Below are 17,567 nucleotides of genomic sequence, written 5' to 3'. Positions count from 1 at the left end.
AGGGACCCGCGGGTTTGACTATGAAAATAACTGCACTGCTATGGACACTGATACTTTATGTTCTAGTCAGTCAGGAGAATATCTGCTCTTACTTTTGTTGATGAGGCTTTGTGTGTAAAGTAGATTTAATTACTTGAGTTTTGTATCTATAGATACCAACTCATCTAAAAAGGGTAAATATACTACTTGTATTCTCCAGATAAATAGCAGGAAATTTCAGGATTTAAAATCAGGTAGGATGAAACTCAATTTATCCTTCTAAGTATTCCTGTCTACATCTTTCTGAATTATTTCACTTATTTAAAGAACATGGTGGTTTTTCTACATGTAAAATGAATGAGTTGAACAATTAGATCTTAATGATTACTTACGCCACCTGTCAGGGAAAACAGTAAAATTCAGGTTCCATTTTCTCAAGATTAGAATCATAAATGAAAACACCAAAGAATCTTACTTTAGAAATGATTGATTTAAAGATAGTTTATTAGATATAAAAGTTGAAAATAACCTCGTGACATCTTTTATTGGAAATAGTATTTAATGAATGTTTTCTATTGAGCTGTTTGGTTTGTCTCAATTATCTAGATAAAGCTGTATTCAGCTGTTCACAATAGACAAATATCTTCATTTTATCATTATAATTTGCAATGAAAAATATAGTTGCTATTAGTTGTGGTTTCATTATGTCTTAGGTACTCACCATTATAAATGTGCTAGTCTTACATATTTACTTCCTCATTCATTGATGTATTAATTTCAAAGTGAAATAGTTCAAGGCCTTTATACTGCTATGACACATATTCTTTATAAGTTAAGAAAATACTAAGCAATAATAATAACAATAAGATATTCTCCCCCTTTTTACAGTTGAGAACAACCATAGTTACATGCTTGTGGACAGATGTAGAATTATTTGGACTCAAATTCAGATACCAAAGCTATGTTCTTTTGTCTTTATAAACAATTATTGAAATTTTATTATGTTTCAAGACAGCCATAGCTGTTTATAAAGGAAACAATTTGTGATGATTTAAAATTATATTAAAAATATTTTAGAGTAAATCATAGTTATAAGAGCAATGGTTATGCTGAAACAAGAATACAAATTAAATCTAAACCTACAATGATATTTGTGTGGCTCTTTTTATAAAGGATACACTTTAGCATTGAGAAGCAGCCGCCGGGATGGACGTGTTTCTCATGGTCCGGCGCCACAAGACCACCATCTTCATGGACGCCTAGGAGTCGAGTACGGTGTTCGAGCTGAAGCGCATCGTTGAGGGCATCCTCAAGTGGCCGCCGGATGAGCAGCGGCTGTACAAGGATGACCAGCTTCTTGATGATGGAAAAACTCTGGGCGAGTGTGGCTTCACTAGCCAGACAGCACGGCCACAGGCCCCAGCCACAGTGGGCCTGGCCTTTCGAGCAGATGATGCCTTTGAAGCACTGCGCATTGAGCCCTTCTCCAGCCCTCCAGAGCTTCCAGATGTGATGAAGCCACAGGATTCTGGAGGCAGTGCCAATGAACAAGCTGTGCAGTGAGGGCCCAGGCCCACCCCCACTCCTAAAGACCCATTCCCTCAATAAAGATGATTTGGCTGTCAAAATAAATAAATAAATAAATAAATAGAAATAAAATGGACTTGTTGAATATCAATTATTAACTTCACAAAGGTCATCAGTCATCTTTTATTTTTTTTCTTAAGTCTACTAGATTTTTTCAATCTATGAGCTCCAGTCTCCTATGGATTACATATATCCCACAGCTATGGATGTTGCTCAAACAATTGCATACATTTAGAACATTAAGCATTTCTTTTGACAATACTGTTCTGTAATTTATTGCATGGTGATGTTGTGCAATAATTTCAAAAGGCTGGATATCTATGTACCTTGCTTTGTGTTCTGGAAACCTTCTCCATGAGGTAAGGTAACACAGTGAATGGCCTTTTGAACTTCGATCTAAGTGACCTTGTGCAGGAATTGATCCGAATCTTTCTAAAATCAAGCAGAACAGTGTTGGAGATACTTCCCTTTAATGGACAAGAATAGAGAGCAGATTCACATTATGTCATTTGCACTTATATGCTTAACCATGAGAAACAAAAACATTGGGCCAATTACCTACATTTTAGGCCACTGTTATTTCATTTACAAAAAGAAAGAATTAGATTATATTATTGGTTTCTTAGAATATTTATTATGATGCCCTACATATGAACTGAACATCTTAAAAAATGTTGTCTGCTCTCTATGAAGAACCGATTTATTAAAATATAATTCGATGTTTTTCTCTTTAAATAAAGTACTATGTTATTTAAAATTAGACATTTAATTCCTGAATGTAGCTTTGAGTTGATCAAATTATATATTTTTTTTTTGATTTTTTGGGACAGGATTTCTCCGTAGCTTTTGGTTCCTGTCCTGGAACTAGCTCATGTAGACCAGAATGGCCTCGAACTCACAGAGATCTGCCTGCCTCTGCCTCCCGAGTGCTGGGATTAAAGGCATGCACCACCAATGCCTGGCTCAAATTCTAAATATTAGAATCAACACTTTTACATAGATTATAATGAAAAAAGGGTTTGCATTTTTTGCATGATCATTGTACTGGGATATTTTAAAGATGAAATGGCTAACTATTAAAGATGAAAATATTATCAAGATTGATTATTTTGTGCTATATTTTAAAAATTGTTATTTTATGACTTTCTTTCTACTTTTGGAGTGCAATAATATTTTCAATTGTTTTCATGAAATAAATGCGACAATGTCAAACCACAGCAAAGATATCAGTGAGCAGATGGACTATCAAGGTAAGGTGCTGACATATGGCCCAAGAGCTGAGAAAAGGACTCCTGAAAAATCTAGAATCAATTTCTTCTTTCTTTTTTACTTCTATTTTTCAGTATTAATTTTTTGGTAGGTTCATGTAGTATCCCAGGCTACTCTGGAACTTATTCTGAACCTCATGTTACCCTGGAACTCATAACTGTCTTCTTGTCTTAGCCTTCTGACTGTTAGAATTCCACATGTAATTTGCCAGGACCTGTTTCTATCATTCCTGTGAGTGAATTTACAAGGACTGTTTAACAACTGGGGACACAGAAGACTTGCCAGTACCTGAGACTGCAATATCTGCCTAAGGATGGTGGGAACACCTGGGAAGTTCTATCACGATAATTCCTTTACAGAGATGAGAGTGACAGGTATACACAGTGACCAGAAATTTTCAGCAAATTTAGACAGGATGTCTATATACCTTCTCTAAATGAAAAAGAAAGGCAAACATTGTACCTGTGAGAGGTTTACTGCAGGTCTTCTGTGGTTTCACAGGCTTGTTTCCATGCTGAGTTACTCTGTAAGGGAATGGGCAACTACAGTCAAAAATGGCTCAATATTTATGCTGTTCTCACACTTGTTTTAATCGGGAAAACAAATATGCCCAAAGCAGCTATTAATATTTTGGTCTGGTATTCCAGTTTGGCGTGGTAGGGTAGATACATGGGGATGTGATTTCAAAATTTTTAAAGAGTATAATATATTTATGTCGTTTTCCCTTCCATTCCCTCCCTCTGAGCCCACCTATGTGTTTTCCTTGATCTCTTTTAAATACAAAGCATATTTCCTTTAATTGTTATTAGATGTAATTTATATATACATATATGTTCTTATATGTGTATAACACACAAAAAAGCCTACTCAGTCCATATTTTATTGATATTCATGGCTGACAAATTGGTATTGTATCACCCTGTTGCTAAAGACGCCTAGTAGTTCTGAGGCCATACATACAGGATCCAAACTGGATCTGTCCAGAATGCTTCTCCCGCAGGACTAGCTTTCCTGACAACAAATAGTGCCTCACAAGCTTCCAAGGAAGGTAGCAGTCCATAGTCCTACCTAGTTATGATACCTATGGTTAAAAACAACAATCCTGACAACTCTAAGAAATGGAAGAGCTTGCAGAAATGGCAAGCTTATCTTGGCAGTAGCTAACGGCTCTCTAATTTGAGAAGTCTGATTCATCAAGTTTCTATCACTCTTAATGGATGTATAGTGCCAGCTTGGTGGCTCACAAACATTTGGAAGTTAGGCATACTTTTCTGATAGTTAACTAAATGAACTATAGTTATTAATAGTTATATTAATATATGGTTTTTTACATCAGTGAGATTTTAAAAGAAAAGGCATGGTAAACACTGAATCCAGGGTTTCTCTCTTCCATTAAACATAAATTTTAATTTCTTTGAGGCCTTAAATAAGTTGACATAATTTCTACTTTGCTAATTACTACTAGATATTTTCAGCACATGATCATGAAATTAGAATCAAGTGAGAGAGAAACATTCTGTCCATGGTTTCAATGGCTGAAATGACAAAATTATTTCCATACAAGGAAGATGAAGTTTGTTTTTTACTTTCATTTCCTCAAAAGTTTATAATGAGTATTTATGATGGTGTAAGGTATCTGAGGGAAACAGGAAATGTAGATTTCTCCCATCATGACAGGTATTAATGAAATATGCTATCAAAACACTATTAACAAATAAAATTTATCAAATGACATTTTGCACATATAGTTGTGTTCATAGTTTACACATGTCTTTTTGTGTGTGTAAGAGAAAAAGGAAAAGAGAGAGGGAGCGAGAGAGAGAGTTTGACTACAAGTCAACACACATATATAGAATTCAGAAACCAACTTGGTGGAATAACCTTTCTCCTTTTACTCACCCCCCCCCCAGGGTCAAATTTTATTTATTTAATTTTTTATTGATTTTTATTGAGCTCTACATTTTTCTCTGCTCCCCTCCCTGCTACTCCCTCCCTCCCTCAACCTTCCCACAAGGTCCCCATGCTCCGAATTTACTCAGGAGATCTTGTCTTTTTCTACTTCCCATGTAGATTAGGTCTATGTAAGTCTCTCTTAGTGTCCTCATTGTTGTCTAGATTCTCTGGAATTATGAATTTTGGGCTGGTTTTCTTTGCTTTATGCTTAAACACCACTTATGAGTGAGTAAATGTGATAACTGTCTTTCTGTGTCTGGGTTACCTTACTGAAAATAATGTTTTCTAGTTCCATTCATATTAATTTGCCTGCAAAATTCAAGACGTCATTTTTATTTATTTATTTATTTATTTATTTATTTTGCTGTGTAGTACCCATTGTGTAAATGTACTACATTTTCCTTATCCATTCTTTGATAAAGGGGCATTTAGGTTGTTTCCAGGTTCTGGCTATGGCAAACAATGCTGCTATGAATATAGTTGAGCACATGTCCTTGTGGCACGATTCAACATTTTTTGGATATATACCCAAAAGTGATATTGCTGGGTCTTGAGGAAGGTTGTTTCCTAATTTTCTGAGAAACTGCCACACTGACATCCAAAGGATTTGTCCCAACTTGCATTCCCACCAGCAATGCAGAAGTGTTCCTTTTACCCCACAACCTTTCCAGCATACGTTGTCATCAGTATTTTTGATTTTGGCCATTTTTACAGGAGTAAGATGGAATCTCAGAGATTTGCATTTCTCTGATAACTAAGGATGTCGAACATTTCCTTAAGTGTCTTTCAGCCATTTTAGATCCCTCTATTGAGAGTTCTCTGTTTAGGTCTTTACTCATTTTTTTATTGAATTATTTGTTCTTTTGATGACCAATGTCTTGAGTTTTTGTTTATTTTGGAGATCAGACGTGTGTGATGTGGGGTTAGTAAAGATCTTTTCCAATTCTGTAGGCTGTCGTTTTGTCTTGTTGACTGTGTCCTTCGCTTTACAGAAGCTTTTCATTTTCAGGAGGTCCCATTATTAAGTGTTTCTCTTAGTGTCTGTGCTACTGGGGTTATATTTAGAAAGGAACCTCCTGGGACAATAAGTTCAAATGTACTTCCCACACCTTCTTCTATAAGGTTCAGTGTGGCCAGCTTTATGTTGAGGTATTTGATCCATCTGGACTTGAGTTTTGTGCATGGTGATAGATATGGGTCTATTTTCATTCTTATACATGTTGATATCCAGTTATGCCAGCACCACTTGTAAAATAAGCTTTCTATTTTCCATTTGATATTTTTTGCTTCTTTTTAAAAAATCAGGTTTTCAAAGGTGTGTGGATTAATATATTAGTCTTTAATTTGGTTCCATTTGTCTTCCTGTCTGTTTTAATGCCATTACCAGGCTGCTTTCACTCCTGTAGCTCTGTAGTAAGTTTGACATCAGGGATTGTGATATTGTGATGCCTCCAGAAGTTCTGGCTATCCTGTTTTTTGGGTTTTTTTTTTTTTTGCTTTTCCATAAGAAGTTGCATACTGTTCTTTCGAGGTCTGTGAAGAATTTTGCTGGGATTTTGATTCTCCTTTTACCTTTAAGTGGGTTCCAGAAATTGAACTCAGGCTCTCAGGTTGCATAGCAAGAGCTTTAACCCTTTGAATATTCAGGTCTCTGTTGAAGTCTCTGTTGTCTTCTCAGATCATCCTTTCATTTCTCCATTGATGCTAGATCTCTTGAATTGAACCGGGAGCTCGTTGCTTTAGCTAGCCATCTCTTTCTGCCTCTGTCCCATAAAAGATCATGAAGGAGCTGCTGTGCCCACTTGGCTTTTATGTGGTTTGGGGACAAATAAACAAACATAAACATGGGAATATGTTCAGCTGTGCTGACCATCAATGAAATGAAAATTAAAATATATTGAGATATCAATCAGATATTTATAAAAATGTGTAACAACAAATGTTAGTGAGAATGTGGATCAAAAGGAATCCCTTTATATTGTACTTAGAAATTAACAAATCTAGCTATGAGCCCAGGTCAATATATCACAGAGATACTTGAGTATCAAAATTGATGGCAGAATATTCATGATAGTATATTATGGAGCCAACCTACATATCCAACAACAGAGAAATAGGCAAAGAAATGTGGTATATATAAGCAATGGATTTTTTTCTACCTTAAAGAAAAATGAGGCTAATTTACTTTCAGGAAAATGTGTTGTGAGCAACTGGGATGATTGTACTAAGTGAGTTAAGGTACTCTCAGGAAGACAAAAGTCATCTTTTATCTCACTGAAGGTTCCTATATATTATATAGGTAAATAAAGTCATGCATGTGTATTGCACATGAAGGTTGAAGCTGAAGATCTAAGGGACCATAGTTGTTGAGTGATAGATAGCTATGGATGAACATGCTCAACACACGATGCTTTAAGGAATTGTTCTGATGGCTCATGGAGACATCCTATTTCTGATGACTTATTCTCAGATAATGGTTAGTGAGGAAGAAAAATTTTCTTCAAAAGGTGCTCATTGGTAATGTACACATGTTTCTGTAAGAAAATTCTCATCTATATTCCTGTAAACAATTCTAAGAAGGCTCATTTAGTCTTGAATACAAGCTCACTTTCTCTCACACATACATGAACACTCTCTCTCACACACACATGCATACATACACACACACACACACATGATGAAAGAAAAGGTGATAGAAAGAGGAATAGTTGCAAATTGGAAATTGATTAACAGGTTGGGAGTAAGGAAAGAAGGGTCCTATGAGTTAAACTGAAAAATTATCAATATATTTTAGTTATACATATGAAAATGTTGTAATGAATCCCATTAGTGTTTATAATTAACATGTTTATATAAACCACTAAAATAAAATAAAACTGTCCTCATGTTTATAATAATAGCCAATGATATTTATTTATTTATTAAGGATTTCTGCCTCCTCCCCGCAACTGCTTCCCATTTCCCTCCCCCTCCCCCGAATGGATGAAGAAAGTATGGAATATATACGTATTAGAGTATTACTCAGCAGTAAAAAACAAGGACTTCTTGAATTTTGCATACAAATGGATGGAAATAGAAAACACTATCCTGAGTGAGGTAAGCCAGACCCAAAAAGAGGAACATGGGATGTACTCACTCATATTTGGTTTCTAGCCATAAATAAAGGACATTGAGCTTATAATTCATGTTCCTAGAGAAGCTAAATAAGAAGGTGAATCCAAAGACAAACACATAGGCATCCTCATGAATATTAACCTTCATCAGGCGATGAAAGGAGACAGAGACAGAGACCCACATGGGAGCACCGGACAGAAATCTCAAGGTTCAAATCAGGAGCAGAAGGAGACGGAGCACGAGCAAGGAACTCAGGACCACGAGGGGTGCACCCACACACTGAGACAATGGGGATGTTCTATCAGGAACTCACCAAGGCCAGCTGGCCTAGGTCTGAAAAAGCATATGATAAATCCGGACTAGCTGAACACAGCGGACAATGAGGAATACTGAGAACTCAAGCCAATGATTTTTTTAAGGAAAAAAATCTGGAAATTTTATAAATAAATTAGACAAATTAACTAAGATGTTGTCTTACTTGAAACCTCTAGTTATTATTTCTTTCAACAAATTTTAATTATTGTTTATGCTCTAAAATATATGTAACTAATTTTCCACAGTCTCCCAATGTGAATTTTTCTAATATTTATTTTTTGTTTTATGTGTGTGAATGTGTTAGTTACAAGGGCTTCTATACCAACAATTACACTTGACTGAGAAAGTTGTTTATCTCATATCTTCGGAGTAAAAAGAGAGACAGACAGAGGTATATCAACAATAAAATGGCCATGAATTGCATTTCTTTTTACTTTAAGAGAAGGGACTACCGAGTTAGTAGGGTTGATTTCCTGCATAGGGAATGACAGTTGCTTCTTTTGAAGTGTTTTGGTTGTGTACTAACCTAGGTTATTTGGGGGATTTGGGAAGAGTACCATACGGCTTTTCTGATTATCTCAGATTTGTTTGCCACACAGTTCAAGACTTTAGAAGACACATGTATAAATTTCCTTAAGCATAAATTGCAAGTACAAAAGGCAGTAAAAGCAGACATTTCAATAATGCACTGTATTTATTAAGGTGGATACTACAGTTAGGATAGTCTATGGATAAAAATGTTTCTGTGTTGATTTAGATTTGTATTAGCAACTGAGCTGCATAAATTTAGCTTTCATGGCATGTTATAATAGATTTTTTCTTTATCTGAATATAAATGTTATAAAAGACACAGAGCTGTTTTCTCAACTTTATGCTTGTGATGTCAGGCTTATCAGGAAAGATGGTTTGACTCAGGCAAATTGAAGCAGAAAATGCTGCCCTACAGAGTAATATCTCTTTTCTCCATTTTTTGCTTTCATTCTGTTGTCAGAATCTATGACAAGAAAGAGATGTGTTGTCCCCTGATTGAAGGGCCAGTCTTTGTGGAAGTCCCATCTTTTGTTAGAGTGTAGCACTAGACCAAATTGATAGAGAACACCATTATCCCTTGGTAATCAGAAGATCATGTTTCCCAGATCATTTTCTTGTCTTTCTTCTCCCAAACCCTTGGATTGGAGCCGGAAAAAGGCGGAGGTGCTGAATTACTGTATTTGTTATCATGCAGAATTGTAACCGAACCCACATTCTCCTTCATTATTTTATCAAGTCATCAGGGCTAATTGACAGCAAGCCTTTCTGTCTAGATTTGTTCCCATTAGAAGCCCTTGTGTCCTTGACTACACAGGTAAGGAAAGAACTTTAATTACTGCTGTAATGAGATGTGGCTGAAACAGCTGTGCTTTGGTTTAACCAAAAGTGAAGCTTTCTGAAACAATGATATGGATGCTGTCCCTGCATCACTTGTGAGCAAATGCACTGTGGATGGGAAGAGAATAGCCACAGTCTATATTACAGCCCTTCAACTCTAAAACCAAAGGCATTTTCCTCTTTTATAGATTATTTTTATAGCATGTGTTACAAGAGCAACAAAATGCTGTTTTATTTTTGTACTATTTATTGTAATTATGTGGCATTAAATAAAAACAATATAAAAAGTACACAGGACAGCTCTGAAATTTCTGTAACCTATTCTACCACAAAAATCCAAAGACAAAGAAATGCATTTTAATGTGGTAAAAAAATGAGCATAGGATATGTTATAGCCTTAGTTTCTGGTTAAGAAACACATTTAGGCAGGCGGATCTCTGTGAGTTCGAGACTAGCCTGGTCTACAAGAGCTAGTTCCAGGACAGGCTCCAAAACCACAGAGAAACCCTGTCTCGGAAAACCAAAAAAATAAATAAATCAATAAAAGAAACACATTTAGATAATTATGAAGGGATGAAAATTGTGTTTTTCTGATGGAGGATGGTCATTGGCTAATAAAGGAACTGCCTTGGCCCATTTTATTGGTTAGAACATAGGTAGGTGGAGTAAACAGAACAGAAGGCTGAGAGGAAGAGGAAGTGAGCTCAGACTCCACAGCTCTCCTCCCGGGAGCAGACTCCTCAGAGAGACGCCATGCCCTGCTCCTGGGCAGACACACACGATGAAGCTCCGACCTAGAATCTTCCCGGTAAGACCGGTGCTCACAGATTATTAGAGATGGGTTGATCGGAATATGAGAATTAGCCTGTAAAGGCTAGAGCTAAAGGGCCAAGCAGTGTTTAAAAGAATACAGTGTCCATGTAATTATTTCGGGGCATAAGCCGAGCAGGCGGCCAGGGTGCTGGGAACGCAGCCCCGCCTCTCTTATTACTACATTTTTCCTTTATTATTGAGTCCACCAAAAATTTTCCACAGTAACTAGGAAAATTAACCAAATTGTGAATTTATTTTCTAAAAATATTATTTTACCAACTAAACATTCCTCTGTCAGAAATTAAGAGGCATTTGTATATTGTGGTCTACAATCTTATATAGCAATTAGTAATTGTCCATTTCTCCATGTTTCCTCTCTATTGCTTACATATTTATGCATATATGTTCAGGTTTAGATAAGGAGCATTTTCCTGAGGTTCATGTGTTCAAGGCTTAGGCCCCAGCAGATGCCAGATCCCTGACAGGTGGTTGGGATCTTACCCAGGAATGAGTTAATTCAAAGCAATATTTGAAATTTGATGATATTATTGAAATGTGATGGGAGGATAGTCTAGTGGAGAGGAAGCTGATTACCATAAATGCATTATTTCCAGATGGAGCTATCCTGAACTTTGCTAAATCTCTGCTTCTCATCTGTTCAGGTGCAAATGGCCTTTGCCTCCTTATTTTAGCCTCCATATTTTGCTTTGCAATGGCCCAGAATAAATGGAGCTATATGGCCACGCATAGCAACCTCTGAAATCATGAGTCAGAATAAGTTTTTCCTCTTAAATGCACACACACCACCACCATTATCAGATCACCAGATCTCCCTTATTAGCGAAGCTCGTTATATTTCAAAAGTGTGTTATGAATGGCTACTTCCTAATATGACTAACTAACAATTAGAGCACATATATATATATATATATATATATATATATATATATATATTTGTTACAGTAAGATTTAACAAATGGAGCTCAAGATCAGTTCCAGAGATGACTAGCTTCATATTGATGACATGGATGGATATAGACTGGGTGAACAGCCAGAGTCTTTTCATATGAATGCCTGTACATCTTCATTTGTGGTTTCTTCCTGTGAGCAATTTCTCCCACATGTGGGTATCTTGCCTATAATGTGTACAAGAATATAACTAAGCAAATGTGTAGATGAAAGTTTTTTCCCACATGGTTCCACTGCCATTAATCCCAACAAAAAACACAGAGGCCTGTATTAATTATAAAGTATTTGGCCTTTTTTCTCCGGCTTCTTACTAACTGGTTCTTACAATTTAAATTAACCCATAATTCTTGTCTATGTTTAGCAAAGCAGGAAGTATAGGTGGGGTGACCAGATTAGGAGAATTTTGGGTAGAGGAAAGGCTCAGTCTGCAGTCACCACCTAGATGCAGAGGAAGCAAGATAAAAGGGAGAAAGCTACTGGTCAATCAGCATTTTATTAAACTTATACAAATGACAAATCTTTACAGTGTGCAAGAGCATTATCCCACAGCACTTTTTTTTTTCTTTTCAAAATAAGGAATTGGAATCTATTCTCCTTAATTTAACTTTTTTTTCCTGATCAATATCCATAACAACTTATAACCAACCTTGTAAACAAAGACAAACATCCATAATCTGTTTTATGGGAATGAGGACATAGTTTTTTAGGCTACTTCCTGCTTACTGGGGGGTGCTTCTAATCTTATGGAGACTCAAAGAAAATTTAGGATTAATGTCAAGTAGAGACTGGAGTCTCTGTGAGGCTGGTTTATCTCAGCCATAAGTCTGAAGATGCTCTGAAACATTGGATCATCTGGGCCATCTGCTCCTATCCTGAAAATTTTCAGGAGATTTTCCTTCATCAAATCTAAATTTTCTTAACCCAGAATGAATCCAAAGCCTCTCATTTCTTGTGGAAAAACAAACAAACAAACAAAAACAAAACAAAAAAACCCTCCTCTTATTCAATGAAACATATCTTTTGACTTAAATTTTGAAGTCAAGGCACTTCCCATTTTTATTCCAAAAGTGAAGGTGAAAGGCTGGATTAATCTAACAGCATTAATATTCAAATGGCTTTTAGCCGCTGTTTCTCCTTCCTTAGCAGTCAAAAATTCAAAGACAATACAATAACATATTTTAATCAGATTTTCTGTGTATTTTCCATCTTTTTGTGGCTTTTTACAACTCTATTTCTTTTATTCTTATTTTTAACTTTTGGGTTTTATTTTGTTTTGAAACATGGTTTCTCTGTGTATTTTTGTCTGTCCTGGAACTCACTCTGCAGATCAGGCTGTCCTTGAATTCACAGAGATATGCTTACCTCTGCATTCTAAGTGCTGGGATTAAAGGTGTGTGCCACCACACCCAAATAACTCTATTTCTTTCTTCTTTTTTTTCAAAAGACTTTCCATACCCTTTTTTTCTCTCAAACATGAGTGTATTTTTTAAAACAATGTAAACTGTTTAGAGATTATTTTTATTTAAATCTGTTTTAACTGTATATCTCATTTTTTTTTCTGATCATATGAGTCTTTAATTTGCTTAGCAATATTGCTAGGATTAAAGCCACGGCTTTGGCAGGCAGATCTGCCCTACTTCTTGACTCCCTGAGAGTCTAGCTTCATGGCAGAAGTACTGGCAGAAGTCACACTTTCACCACAACTCTGTGAGTGTCTAGGTCCATGCTACCACTAAGAAGGATGCTGGAGACTGTTCATAAACACCATTAAAGTGTTTGGGGGCAGAGTCACTTAAAAGAGCTGTGAGGTTTTTGCTGCTAACACTAAGGCAGGAAGCCTCTCTTAAAGGAGCAGCACTTCTGCTCACCTCTAACAAATGGAGTCCACCTAAGATAATGCTGCTACCAAGAAGCCATGCTTGACTTTTTTCTTTTGTCTATCTAGAATCCTTTAAAAAATAATTAATTAATTTAACACTTTCTCACGCTTTATGTGGAAAATCTTTCTAAATGTTTGGGTGCCCTTGGTAGGTGAAAGTTTCTGTCTTGCCTGGCCCTGCTGTCATTCAGTCCCAACAAAACACACAGACACACAGAGGCTTAGATTAATTATAAACTGATCAGCCTATTAGCTCAGAATTATTATTACCTCTTATATCTTAAAGTAACTTATAATTCTTGCCTGTGTTAACCACGTGACTTGCTACCTTTTATCAGTGCAGCATTCTCATCTTGCTTCCTCTACATCTGAATGGTGGCTGATTGCAAACTGAGCCTTTCCACTTCCCAGAATTCTCCCACTCGCTAATGGCCAATCAGCATTTTATTAAACCATACAAGTGACAAATCTTTATAGGGTATAAGACCATTATCCCTAAATAGCACAATGTGTGTGGGGGCACATCATAACATTTAGAAGCCAGGACCAGAAAGGGTAACTTTAAAAATGTAGAAGCTCAGCAATGGAGTGTGTTTTGTGTAAGTCCTTTGAATGATCACTAAAGTGTAAAAGATTTTTAATGCTAAATAAATTCTCAAATGGGCAGTGTTCACATGTAATCCCATTGCAGGCTGCTGCTTGCTAGGAGACTTGAATTCTAAATTATGTTTTTCATTGGACATCCTGTAAGATGTGGTGCTTTGTAGGCACTACTAAGCCTAGTGAATTTTAATATTTAAATAAGAAATTAGATATTCAAATTCAAGAATATGAAGATTGCTATAAATATGTTTAAAATTATAAATTTGAAAGCACTTACCATACTTATTTATTGTCTTTGAATCTCAAAGAGTAACATGTTAGAAATCAGAAAAAAACTCAGAAGCTTGGAGTTTGTTCCACTGTCTGTTATTATTAAAAAATTGTATCATTGGTGATTCATCATTTTGATATATTTGCTTTTTTTTTAAAGTGGAAGTTAATAGTCTCTAAACATCAAAACATAGAACTAGGAAACCTGAATTTCCACTGAATTCTGCAGATCACAAAATCATAGCACACTCCCTTGGATTAAAGGGAAGACAACCGACTGACTTTAATTTGTGGATAATTTAAGAAACTCAGTGCGTGAATGTCTGTTGACCTATGAACTACAAATTATCCCACCTTGTCACAAAACAATATCAAAAAGGTCCAACAAAAGTTATAATATACACTGTTTGAAAAAGGAGAGGTCAAAAAACTATGAGGATCTAGTAGCTTATGGTATCTCAGAAATCCAGAATCCAGTCAAACACACATAGTGATGCTCTTGACAAAAGCTTGACTTGGTACCTGGTAAGCACTCTACTGGAATTCTGATACCTTTGGACCACTGAGTACCTCCAATCCCATGATGACAGAATATGTTAGCTGAGAAAAAGCTCTGTTCTTCCTGCCCATGGAACATTGGGCTGCAAAGCCTTGAATTATTCTAAAATTGTTACATTGCCCCAACTGTTCTTTTTCTTGATAATGTCAGACATACAAAATACCTTCAAAATTTGGGATGGTTTTATTTTTTCTCTTTTATCTAATCATTCTGTTTTGTGTTCTAATTCATTACATGTTGAATATTCATCATATGCGTTCATGAACTTATGATTTTCCAGGTTTATATTTTTTGTTTTTTGTTAAAAAAGTACTTTTGCCTTTTATACCCAGGTTTGTGCATAGTTTATTAGTTGTATAATAATTTTTTTATATTGAATTTTTAAGTATTTATTTTTTAAAATTTCAAAGATCTCTGAAACATCTTAATTTTTATTTTTTGAGACTTTTTTTCTTCTTCCAGGTACAGTTAGCATAATTTCAAGTCTCTATGTAGTTGTAATTTTTTATATATTCCTTTTTATTCCTCAGTTATTGCTACTTCCCTGTGGTAAGAGACCGTGTTTCATGTACTCCTTTAAGAACCGAAACTACTCTATTTTACTACTAGTCATAGTTATAGCATTCAAAATTAACCTGAATTTTCCAGGCAATTAAAAATAGACCTTCTCTAACACTCTCTATGTAACCTGATTATTCCTAGAAAGTTTCTCTTATGAAGAGGTAATGAAAGGACATGAGGAACTGTGTGATAGAAGCACAGTGGAGAACACAGGGGAGAAGTGTCGGTCTCCTCTTTATGAGTCCGGATCAGCAGTCTGCTTTTGGCAGATGATACACTCAGGTTAGTTTTGAGGGAGCATGTGAATTAATAGCCAGCAATACTCCAGGGGGAATTGACTAGAGCCACAGTTTTCTATCCTTAATCTGAATAACAATTACCTGAAGGCTTTGATACTGTGTGGTAGTCTTGCCAGCTCTACAGGGTTCAGACTCAGTATGGCTGGACAGGCTTAAGTATTTGCCCTTGTCATCTGCCGGCTGATGATGTTAATGACACACATTTGACAATCAACACTAGAAACACTATCAATTAAACTCAAATGCATATACGACCCATTTTCTGTGTAATTTTATCCAGTCTTTACCTATTCTGATCCTACTATTATTATGTGTGAAAAACTACCCAGAAGTCATGGCCTCAAAGCAGCAATAGCTGCAATTCTGCTTGCTAGAATTTTATTTGGGAATGACTTGGTGGTGACAACATTTCTCTAGTTCTCCAAGTATTAGCTGAAACATGTTGAAGGCTGGAGACTAGTATAGTAATTTCCCCATTTTCTTGTGTCTGATGTTAAAGGCCTCCTTTGTGGTTGTTGCCTAGAATGGTATATCTTCTCCATTTGACCTGTGATTCCTCAGTACATTGTGGTATATTTAAAGGTTAATCATTCCAGGCAGTTTGATAGAGCCATGTTCCTTTCACTGGCCTAACTTTCAAAGCCACAAAAGTCACTTCTGCTGCACTTTCTCCTGTGTGCAGCTGCAGAGTTCTGTGTAAACTATAAGGAAGGACATTGAGTCACCATTTCTTTTGAATGCATGGGTACATAGCCCTGTGGGACAAGAAATATAACAAAAATCATTCCTAAAAAGTTCCATAGACTCAAATATTTTGTTAAGAGTAATTTTAAAATGCAATCACAACTTTTTGAAGAAATTACAAAATCTCCCTTGTAGTAGCAATCTTGGATTTGATATTTTGAATCATGCCACACCATAAGATAAACTGTGTCATATTTTCTTGGAAAAATTTTTTCATTGCTGTTTCTCATTCTCATTTGTTTAATGAGAAACAAATCATTTGCCTTTAACTTCACTCTCACAATGACGAGTGAAAAGTAGAATAACTGCTAGCTGTTCTAATGATGAATACATGTGATGTATGTAGTCTCAATGATTGCAAAATCCTAAAGCTCATCTATTTATATCTTCACTATTATTAATTAAGCCTTGGTAATATTCCTTGGAAGTAACTAACCAAAAGTTTTTTTCTCTGTCTTTTGGGAATGGGATTTTATTCTCTAAGTTACCCTTTGATTGTTCCAAAGAATAATGACGGTTTACAATGTTTAATTACTTTTCTCATTGTTGCAACAAAACACCTCACATCAACCTTGTAAGAGAAGAGATCTATTTTGGCTCAAGTTTTCAGAGGATTTAGGCCATGGTGGGTTAGCTTTATGTGGTTAGACAAAACACTGTATACTGTGAGAAGTTCTTTCTTGGAGAGAGATAAACAGGATCGACTTCCTCCTCATAGGGGCCCCAACAATAACTAAAGTACAGCTCCATAGTTCCCCCAAAGGAAAAAAACAAGTTTATTAGGATAACTTATAAAGCATGCTGAGGGGTTATTGGCCACAGAAGAGGTGACATCAAAGCTGTCACACCTCAGAGTCTGCATCCAGCACAGATGATGTTTCCCCTTGGGGCCATAGATAGAATTCTTCAGTACACCTCCCGCAGACTGCATTCATACAGCAGTATTCCATCAGATTAAATGGCTGGGAAGGGCAGCGAGAAACTCATATGAAAATACAAAGGCTCACTCTACCCACTACCTTTTTTAGTTTATTTTTTTAAACAATCTTTTCTCATTTTACATACAATCTCAAGGCCATCTCCCTCCCCTCAAATTTTTGCCCATCTTCCACCCATACCACCCCTCATCCACGTCTCAGAAAGTGTAAGGCTTCCCATAGAGTCAACCACGTCTGCCTCATCACTTTGAGGCAGGACCAAGGCCCTCCCCCTCTATATCTCTGCTGAGCAAAGTGTTTCCCCAAAGAGAGTGGGCTCCAAAAAGCCAGTTCAAGTACTAAGGATA

At 36.2% G+C, this 17,567-nt stretch overlaps 1 pseudogene; it reads left to right on the top strand.

The window, feature by feature from the left end:
- The first annotated feature begins 1,185 nt into the window (after nucleotides 1–1,185).
- Nucleotides 1,186–1,601, top strand: LOC121458507 (annotated as a pseudogene).
- The last annotated feature ends 15,966 nt before the right edge of the window (nucleotides 1,602–17,567 follow it).

Source organism: Microtus oregoni, unplaced genomic scaffold (genome assembly GCF_018167655.1).
Source record: "Microtus oregoni isolate MIOR12 unplaced genomic scaffold, Mior012 000017F_ref0000208, whole genome shotgun sequence".
NCBI classification, from domain to species: domain Eukaryota; kingdom Metazoa; phylum Chordata; class Mammalia; order Rodentia; family Cricetidae; genus Microtus; species Microtus oregoni.
Note: the sequence above shows the minus strand (reverse complement) of the source record. Positions and strands in the feature narration are given on the sequence as shown.